At 40.6% G+C, this 10225-nt stretch overlaps 1 long non-coding RNA gene across 3 annotated transcripts; it reads right to left on the bottom strand.

Moving 5' to 3' along the window:
• Window positions 1-470: 470 nt before the first annotated feature.
• Window positions 471-3735, bottom strand: LOC142157664 (uncharacterized). Of its 3 annotated transcripts, none has more exons than XR_012692556.1 (6): window positions 3644-3735; window positions 3125-3283; window positions 2001-2039; window positions 1539-1571; window positions 1174-1254; window positions 471-658 (listed from the first exon to the last, which is right to left on the bottom strand). It is a non-coding gene; the product is annotated as an uncharacterized LOC142157664 (long non-coding RNA). The 3 variants fall into 3 exon arrangements; XR_012692558.1 differs by having other exon boundaries at window positions 3649-3733; XR_012692557.1 differs by lacking the exon at window positions 1539-1571.
• Between the last annotated feature and the right edge of the window lie 6490 nt (window positions 3736-10225).

Genomic DNA, 10225 nt, shown 5'->3' with positions numbered 1-10225 from the left:
AGTGCCAAAAGGGAGACAAAAACCCACCAATGTACAAGATTCAGCAGGCAATAAAAATAAATTCACAATAAGTGACCACCTGCCCTATTGGGGATTTGCTCTGACACCAGCTGGAAATTGCTGATGCATGGTAAAAGCTTTCCAGCACCAGTCTTCCTTACACCCCCAACAGGTATAGAACTGCTAGTGTGTTGTCATTCTACCAGTGACAAACTGCAAGTTTCCAGGCTTCTTTTGGCAGCAACACTGCCCCTCAGTTGGTTTGCACACGTCAGGTCTTTGTTAGATTAGAGGTTGAAAAAAAAAAAAAAAAAAAAAAAAAAAAAAAAAATTGTATCTATGACCAAAAGGGCCCTTTTTTTTTTATTAAAAGCAGAAAACAGAGCCATAAACCCAGCAGAATACAGAAGCCCCCGACCCCCACCCCAAAGAAACATTATTTTCCTAGAGCAAAGAAACACCAATACAGATGGGCTAAAATAAATTTTATTAACATATCTGTTACATTAATGTAATCCTTTAAATCCAATAAATCACAGCAGTAAGCCAAACAGCCTTTTGTGGATGATTACATTAGTTCTCAGTCAGAGTGTACACAAATACACAGATCATAGAATGTTTCCATCTTCATCCAATGTCATAAGCTCATTCTATTGACCTGGCAAAAACAAAAATAAGCACAAGCATTTAGTTTACCAACATAATGATTTAGACTTTTAGAGAAAGTATATAAAATGCAGAAGAGTATTCCACACAATTCCTACCCCCATCATGCATATGTAACAGACACCCACACTTATTTTTCTTAAAGAAGTTTAGTTTCCTGACAACAAACAGGTAGAATTCAACCGAACTTTTAAGTTATACCACCATTAAGTTGGGAGGTGTTTTGCTTTTAACAGACACCATTTTAGCTACAACGAGCACAATTTGTCATGTCAGTGGTGTAATGTCTCCCTTAGTCTAGTGGAGCACTAAGGATGTGATCTGCATAAGTATTAGTCTATAAAGCACAGTAGTATGATAAACAAACATATCACTTGTGTAGCCTCAGCTAAATCCTTTAATGCATCAACTGGAGATTGCCTCCTGTCAGGTGTACAATAATCATCACCGGCTACTTATGCTATACTGTAGAGGACAAAGAACCCCAAAAGGTTCCACAAAGCTTACCGTTCTTTATCACCAGTGGGCAGCTTCATAGAGGTAGGTCCATATCCCCAAGACTCAACTAGCGACAGATCCGATGAAGAACTGAATAGAAAACAGCAAAATTATCAGATATCAAAGTGAACAAAATGAAGGTGGGGGCTGCTGGCACCAGGAAACATTAGTATCCAGCTTAGAGATACGTGGGTCCCCCAAGTTCTACAGCAAACAGCATTAGAGCACTTGGAAATCGTAGCCTCAGGTAAATCCTTTAAAAGCATCAGTTACAGACTATAGAGTCCCCAATCAGGCGTACAGTTTCATCACTGGCTACATGACTAAAAACCTTCATGACAACATTTATACTTGTAGTAAGTGAGGTGACTGACCTTTCCATGTGTGCAATGTCTCCCACAAGTTTTCTTGGCAAAGGAAAATAGACAAGTGTTTAGCAACATGTTGGCACAAAGTCAAATTCACTTTATGGTATTAAAAATGAGAAGTCACTGGTGGCTTTTCATCAACACGCTGCTTCTGAACTAGTCTTAACAGCGCTTGCAGAACCCTGTAGGAAATGCCTTGTCCATAAACAAAGGATTATTTCCAGACATACTGCAAAAAGAAAGTGCTAATGTGCAGTAAGCTTTTGTGGTTTTAGTGCAGCAAACAGATATTTGATTTATTTAATGGTTCTCTACTGGCCCTAAATTTGTACAAAGTTAAACAAGTATGTAGCCTCAGGTAAATCCTTAAATTCATCAACTGTTATATTCAGGAGTACTTTCATCATCATTGACTACACACAGCTGGTATATTTATCACATATATAAACAAATGACCACACTGCTTACCTTTTTCTTTAGCACAAACAGCAACCATGTCCTATAGACCTTGAATAAAAAACGACAGCTCATTAACTATAACTAGTAAGCAGCCTATTTTCCACACAGCAGAGAATTACGGTTTTTAATTGGACATTATAAATGTTGTCACCTTCATAAATTTAAGTTACAATATACAAGTAGTGGACATTGTCAAAGGATAGGTGGAGGATTACAAGGAGCAATTGGCATGCTCCAGAGCACAGGCTCGCTCCTAGCTTGGGTCTATAGACTTTATGGTAAGCCCAGTCTACACATATATAGCTCACTGGGTGCACAGAAGTAATCCTTCACAACATATTAAGAGAATTATTAAATTACACCCAAAGGCCAGGTCCCCATTTAAAAATGTACGTTCAAACACCAGTGAGACTGCACGTCTAATGCAAACATGTTAGACACAAGCTGCATTACTTGCAAACGTGAGCTTACTCCATTGGCCTTAAAGTTTTAACCTACATTAAAATGACTGAGTGGAGAAGGCATTCAGAAAACCACAATATTCCAGTTCACAACTAACATCACAGGTGGGTACCACACAAAACTAGTGTTCATTTGCCTGGAGCCAATTATCCTACTAGTGTGTTTTTAGACATCAATGGGGCCTAAAGGGGTTGGGAATCACAAAGCTTTGAGTACAGCACCCAAATCTGCTTTAAGAGCAATTCAAACCAAGGAATGCACCTGGTTGATTGCTTTGCCAGTAATTATATCCAGATATTTGAGCTTGAAATTAAAGGTGAACTCAACTTTCAAGGGTAAAGTTACAACAGTGTGTAGCACACAACGGTGTGTCCACAACCACCCATACATTTTATACAGTTTTGTGGTTTTAGGAAGGCCCTTACTAATTTTAGAGTAAGTTGTTTTTTGGGCAGGGAGGGAGATTACATGTACTATTATCTTTTTTTACCAGGTGTTAGTGCAATCTAGTAATGATATCTTTTCTGAACTATATTTTACATTCCTGTTCTAGATTGAAGTTTTTAATGTGAGCATGTACAGTGAAACATATATTACACATTCCTTCAGCTTATACATTCAAGCAGGACATTAAAGTTAGACAGACATGCAAACAAATATACTGCTGGTACCTCTTGTTACACTTTTTAGCACACTGAACAGTATTCTGAGCAGGCGTTGTACAAGGGAACTCATACATAGTTTATACATCAGTGCATCATGTGTTTTCAATAGCCAGCAGCTGTGCCTGTAGACATCGTATTGAACGAGGGAACACCATTATCGAAGACCTACGCGAAGAATAGAATAAATAAATATAAATATAAGGAGAGACACGATTTGATTACCACTCATTACAATTTTTAATGATTACACAGCTATTTCAGTACTTTATAAGCACATATTATGATCTTTAAGAGTAAACGTTGGCTACAGTGTTATAATGCGATTTATTAACAATCATTAAACGATAACAGGAGACGCGGCTAAAATGTGACCACCAACACGTGGCTGGCAAGTAATTGACTTGCAGTGCGCAAAGGATATAAGTCACCAACTCTAAAACTATACATTCTTACATCGCGCTCAAACATGAATTTATCATTTACTTATGATCGCGTTCCAGTATCTAACTACAGCGTAAAACCTACATTACCAAGCTCTTCTCTGCGACCACGCCGACTGGGACTGGGTGGTGTCTTTCTAGTCCCTTTAGCCTGCCTGCGTGACCTTTAAACCCACCCACCCCCAGCCCAGGCAAGTTTGGGGAGAAATAAAATATACTGTTCATCACCTATAAGTACATAGATATCATTTAATTATCCCTACTTTCCAAAACAACACGTAATGGAAATAAATTCATATAAGTTTAACTTTGGAACTTTGCGAAGTTTTCTGTCACGTGGTTGTCATTTGTTTTTTGTATTTTTTATGTCCAGCAGATGTCGCTATAACATCAACGAGGAACAGAAATATTATCTCTATGTTGTATGAGTGAGATAGTGGAAATCTCAAACAAATAAAGATCAGTTTATATTGATGATTTAGGTATTGAATACAAAATATTTTCTTTCAATGTATTTAACTTGTTCTCATACTTTGGTCTATCAAATAGATGCCCTGTATTTTAAGCCAGCTAGACGTCAATATCACTGATATTTGTATATAGTATAGCATATATTATTTCTATACAGTGTTGGACACAGAATTATTCCGGCAGCGTTTCACTAACCAATCAAGCATAGTTTTTGGCCTCTGAGACACCGGGTGGCATAGGCTAGTGTCACAAATGGCTAACGAGTATAGCATTTTTCTAGGAAGAAAAAAATATTGTATTCAGATGATTTTTAGTAGTGTAGGCCAGTGAATGGTAAACATGGGTTCCCGGAAACACAGGAAGCCCTTCAGATATCAGAGCATTGCATGCATCATGCCCTTGTGACAGCATCTAAAAGAGGATATTTATGAAAAAGAGCAGTTTTTGATTAGCACGGTTGGCTAAGTGGTTAGCACTTCTGCCTTACAGCACTGGGGTTATGAGTTCAGTTCCCGCCCATGGCCTTATCTTTGTGGATTTTGCGGGCTTTCTCCGGGTGCTCTGGTTTCCTCCCACACTCCAAAAACATACTGGTAGGTTAATTGGCTGCTATGAAATTGACCTTAGTCTCTCTGTCTGTCTGAGTGTGTATGTTAGGAAATTTAGACTGTAAGCTCCAATGGGGCAAATAAATGGTGATGACGCAAATTTTCCACCACCACAAATAATGAAATAGCCACATCAAACATAATAGAGTCATTGCAAAAAAAAAAACCAACCCAAAACGAGCAAAAAATAATGTGTCTTTTTTTTTACACCTTCATTTACATAGCTCAGGATTTAGATTATTTGGAACAAAAATCTTTAATATAAATCTTATACAGGGCAAAGAGGAAACTCTAGGCCATGTATGGCAGCAGTTTCTTGTCACCCCCAGGTTGCAAACAGCATTGGCAAAAGCCGTTGCTGCACGTGTAGACTAGGTGAGTGTGACCATCTAGTGCCCATGGATTAGGTGTGGCCAAAGTGGGGGCAGATGACTGCGCAAACCAATAGCCCCCAGTATAATATTCACAATTGTGGACTGATCCTTAAAAATTGATGCACACTGGAGTTATTCATACATGGGGCTCAGAATTAAGTGCAAATAATGCCCTTTCTATGCCAGTTTTTAAGTTCCTAACCCATGTAAATAGATTTGACTGAAAATATTTACTAACAGTTAGTATTTACTAAAGACTCAAACATTACAAAATTAAAATATGCAAAAATAAAAGTAGGATCATCCAAAGCACAAAAGAATCAGAGACTGGAAAAATGGAGTTCATAACCTTGCACTTTTCCCAATCCACAGGTGCAGTGCATGCTTTGATGCTGTGCATTGTACAGCTAACAGTTACTTCCTAGTCCTACAGAAGTACACATTTGTAACTAACTTTGTGATACAGGGGTGATTGTTCACATAGGCAATGTGATTGGCACCAACAATACTGTACTTGTGCTAGCAAGTAGGAGGGAGGAGAACAGTGCTCACAGTACATCAAGGGACCCACTGTGAACACCAGATAGCAGGTAAGTCAGTAAACTTTTTGATATGAGATGTTTCACATGCAGAATAACTTGTGATATTCCATCCAAATTTGAATATTAAGTTTTGTCTGGAATCACCCTTTAACTGTCCATCAAAATTTTACCACGTGTGGGCAATGGCGGAGGCATATTGAAGTTAGGGGGAGCAAATGGTAAAAAATATTTCGCAAGTTGTTTTGAATAGTGCAATATCGCTCTCCTCTCTTCTCACTGGTAATGCCTCTGCATAGCATCCTGTGAACCCACCCAACTGGCGCCCCATACCCATCCTCATTGATGTTCTCTACTGATTAGGCTCCTTTGCTATCTCCCAGGACAGATGGCCCTCAAGCCGCCAATCTTAACTACAATTGTGTCAGTGGGGGCATTCGCTCCCCCTTCTCACTTCCTGGCTACCCCACTGAGCGTGGAAAACTTTAGACAGCATATCAACTGAAATGACACCCATTAAATATGGATAAGTCATCAAAGTATCCAGTTTGATCAGAAAGAACAATAAATTCTGGTTCCAAAACTTTCCGATTGTGTGAGATAAGTGCCTGTTTCCTACATAAGACACCCACACTGTATATATAAACTATAACAGTATTTTAAATGTCCTTTTCTGTTGTAGCAGTATTGTTGGGAGGTAACTTAATTTTGCCTAGTTACCAACTGTACCTAAATGAGGACAGTATGCGTAGGGTCCTACACAAGCGCAGTTATGCCTCTTTAGTGCTCTGAGATATTAGTGGGTCCAAGCAATGACGTAACTGCCTGTACTACTAATGCCTGCACCCACTAGTAATGACAGTTACAGGGGTGCAGCAGCTATACCCCCCTCCCCTCCAGACCCCGTAGCCATTCCTCCCCCTCCAACAGCAGTAGTTCTGCCATTGGTTGGGAGTTATGCAGTATGGTGATAGTGATGCACAAAAGTCCACATAGAGCAGTGATAGGGAACCTGATATACAAGTCCCTCTAACTTTCCAAATGGCCACACATTACCCTTAATCTTAGTAATAACTTAAAACTAAACATTTAACAAAAGAAAAAGACAACTATTTGTGAATAACATATCACTGGGCGTCTAGACAAGTCTTACAAGCTATAACAGACAAATCTGACAATGGAGCTGGGGGCCGCAGGTGAAGCCTCACAGTTCTGTCTTGTTGCCTATTGTACAACTAGAGTACTGTGAATAAAGGGCTCATAGCTGCAGCTAGCACATGGGCACACCACGGACACTGCAGCCTAAGTAGACATTTTGGGGCTCTGCATTCTCAAAAAATGACATGGTGACTAAATAGAAGTGTAATAAATTGTACTAAATTTTGTTTGAAATAATATTTTCCAATAAGTGTTAAATTGATAAGCCTAAAGCATGGGAACTGCTGGTAAAAATGACATGTGTACATAAGTGTAAAAAATAGGGGCATTTACAGAGACGAAAAAGTCAAGGGACATATATCACACTGCTCCTGGAAACACGTGTCTACTATGTTAAGTACATGCTGACAAAGTTACATCAGCATAACTTCATCAAATATGGCTGCCGAGGCTTCGAGCATGATCGTTGCACCCGAAGCACTAGGTGGCGCTCTGAAACCTTACCATTCCAAACTGACGCTCTTCTCCCTGCCCGGTAGTGCCGGTGGTTCCGGTACTGGCAGAGTCTTTCCTCCATCTGCCTGTGCCCTCTGCAGCCATGCCTGAGCTCAGCAAGGAATCCAAGCATCGCTTACAAAAGGTGTTTAAATGCGGACAGTTCACAGTCCGCTGGGGATTCATCCCCCTCATCCTGTACTTAGGTTAGTAATGTCTTTGTATACACACCCACCTGCAGTACTGGTAATACAGACAGTGCATGCTGGGGTTTATGGTTCCACAAGAGCTGAAGAGCCTATCTGTGCCGGTGAGGACAGCTTGGTTTAGCATAGAAAAAGGCTGAACACGCAGGAGCCATATATTGATCAACAGTTATTGTAGCTATGAGTTTACTATTGCTATGGTCCATCCTCTGTTGCCCTCATGTCAGTGGAGAGAACATGTGTGAAGATAAGTTACCATTCATTAGTCAGGTCACAATTGAAACTAACCAACATAAATGATAGGGTTTTGTCATGTATGTGTGTTATGTATATGCCATCAAATTATACAGTGCAACAGCATACACTGTTTCAAGAAAGCAATACTAAGTGCTATATGCAATATAGATATAATATAGATAATTATTACAAGTACTTAGATATGTTTTTATGAGAAAACAAAATATATGAGAAATATAGAGCTCAGGGCATGAGTGTTTCCTTTGGGTGGACTATTATGTCAGGCAGGTTTGCATTTTGGTAACCCAAATGATTTTATTTTTGCGCTATTAAAATGTAAATTTGATATTTTCCATTGAGTGCAAGACAGTCTATCACTTGGTAGGCCCCCATTTAACTTTAGAAGGAAGTCCATCTGCATGGTGTAGAAATGCATTTTGCTGCCCTGCAGATGTGACAAAACTTTCACCCTCATTTAGAGTTACTTGTATTTTGCATTTGCTGCCAAATCTGCCCTATATAAGCACCTTGAGCTTATATAGGACAGATTTGGAGCACAGAGAAGCCGTGCACATGCAAGTTAAGCATGCCCCTTACAGATGTATCATATTTGGAGTTCCAAGTATCTTTAGGTTTGCCTTTTAGGTGTCAGTTTTTGTGTCCAATTTATAAAGACCTTTATAAAATCTGTGCAAGGGCACTATGACAAGGGGATCCCATGCTCATTGCCTCCCTGCCTTAGTTGGAACCAGCCCAAGCTGTCTAGCACTGGAGCTGGTTATGGATTTTAGGGAGAAAGATGGCGCTACTATCTCATGCAGGTGCACAGAAGAGCAGAGTGGGTGCTGCTGGAGATGGACTTATTGCAAAACGCCCCCAGTATTTTGCTATGTGACTCAGCGATGTAGTGTTCTGCCACTGCTTCTTATTGCCCTAATTTAGGTGGCACAGTTCCATAGATCGGGCATTTGTTCCCATTGCATGGACAATTGGAAGATGTTTCCCTTCATATTGACCTTATCTCCCAGCAAACCACATCAGCATCTTGATATAGTGTCATGCAGATAAGCAAAGTATGGCCTAGCGAGAAAGGGAAGAGCTGATCCAGAGAAATGTAGGACCCTAAAAATCCTTATGTCCAACAGCCAATCTAAGCCCTTTAAAGAGGAAACATTTGGCAATATCCCTTCCTGCTCCTACAATCTGCGTTGACAAGCGATTTTCACTGTGGATCAGCTCGCTGAGGAAGCACAGCATTGTAAACCCAAAGGGGATAAAAACGAGCAGAGAGGCAGTCAATTCAATCGCCTGCAATCAAGAGTGACAAAATGCTCCTCGGTTTTACAAATCCATAGGAAGAAAAAAAAAGTTTATCTTCATGAAAATTACAGCATAAGATTAATCATTATTAGCTTCTTCCCTGGGCCATTCAAATATCTTTGGACGTTTACGCCACAGTTGATGATGACTGGTGGGTCTTTGCTGCTCTGTGTAAAGTTGCACATATTAGCCTGATTGTGTCATTAACTGTAACATACTTATATGCGCTTTCCTTTTCCCTTTACCACCCTCCCCTATAATTAATTTCCTACTCATACCCCTCCTATGTAATTAATCTCTAATACAAAAGTTTCTTCCTCCACTGTTGTTTTTCAGCCACTTACCTCTGAATTTTAATTGTCCTCTCACCCCATAATTCATTCTAAGCCGCCTCCACCCTCACCTTGTGTGAGGACACCGGGGTTATTACCAAAGCTCTCTAGATACCCGGTCCTCTAGGTTCACAGGTCACACAGGTAAGGAGACAGGAAAGAAATAATAATCCCTTTTATTAAACAAAGTGCACACACTTAGTAAAATACAACAGTGCTCCCCAAGGAGAAACTTGTTCCCCCCGCCAAATATATCAAGTGTCAGAAAATCACCAGTGCAAGTAAAACTCCCCAACAAAATCCCCAGCAGGTTACCTCCAAGCACAGAGTCCTAGCAGGCCCAAACTCCTGGTAATAAAATCCACAGCTGACAATCCAAGTGGGCCAGGGTTTCTGATTCTTAAGGTGGGTCTGTGTATCTTGCTGATCCCAGCCGCTCGGCCAACTCTCCACCAGCTTGGTGGGACCCTGGGTATCAGTCTCCCTACGGATGTAGGCTCACCAATTCCCCAGAATCTGCGAGTGTCTCCCGATGGAGTGGTAACAGAATCAGTCCTAGAGGTACACTGTCCGATCTCTGTCAAGAAGCTCCTGCCTCAAGCATTCCTTTAAGGCCCTGCGAGAATACGGTTACTCTCTAACAGGTCCTTGCTGTCTCCAGATTCTCCAACAACACCCCCCATCCCCCAGACAGCTCCTTTTTGGTCCCTTCTCACCACCCCCCCCCACTCACTGTCCTCTTGTGATTGGTGGTGTGAAGAGTTTGGGTGGTAACCGGGGTGGAAATAGTGCATGACATCAGTGGTCACCCCTTGCTGTGATGGTGCCATTCAGACTGTGTTGCAGACTTGCTAGAACAATAGTTAGCAAACAGGGAGAGACCCCCTACTGATTTTAGATAAGGTCCTGACCCTCCTTTTTTTTAAC

Source organism: Mixophyes fleayi, chromosome 5, assembly GCF_038048845.1.
Source record: "Mixophyes fleayi isolate aMixFle1 chromosome 5, aMixFle1.hap1, whole genome shotgun sequence".
Classification (NCBI taxonomy): domain Eukaryota; kingdom Metazoa; phylum Chordata; class Amphibia; order Anura; family Limnodynastidae; genus Mixophyes; species Mixophyes fleayi.
The sequence above is the reverse complement of the archived record's forward strand: the minus strand, read 5'-3'. Positions and strand labels throughout refer to the sequence as shown.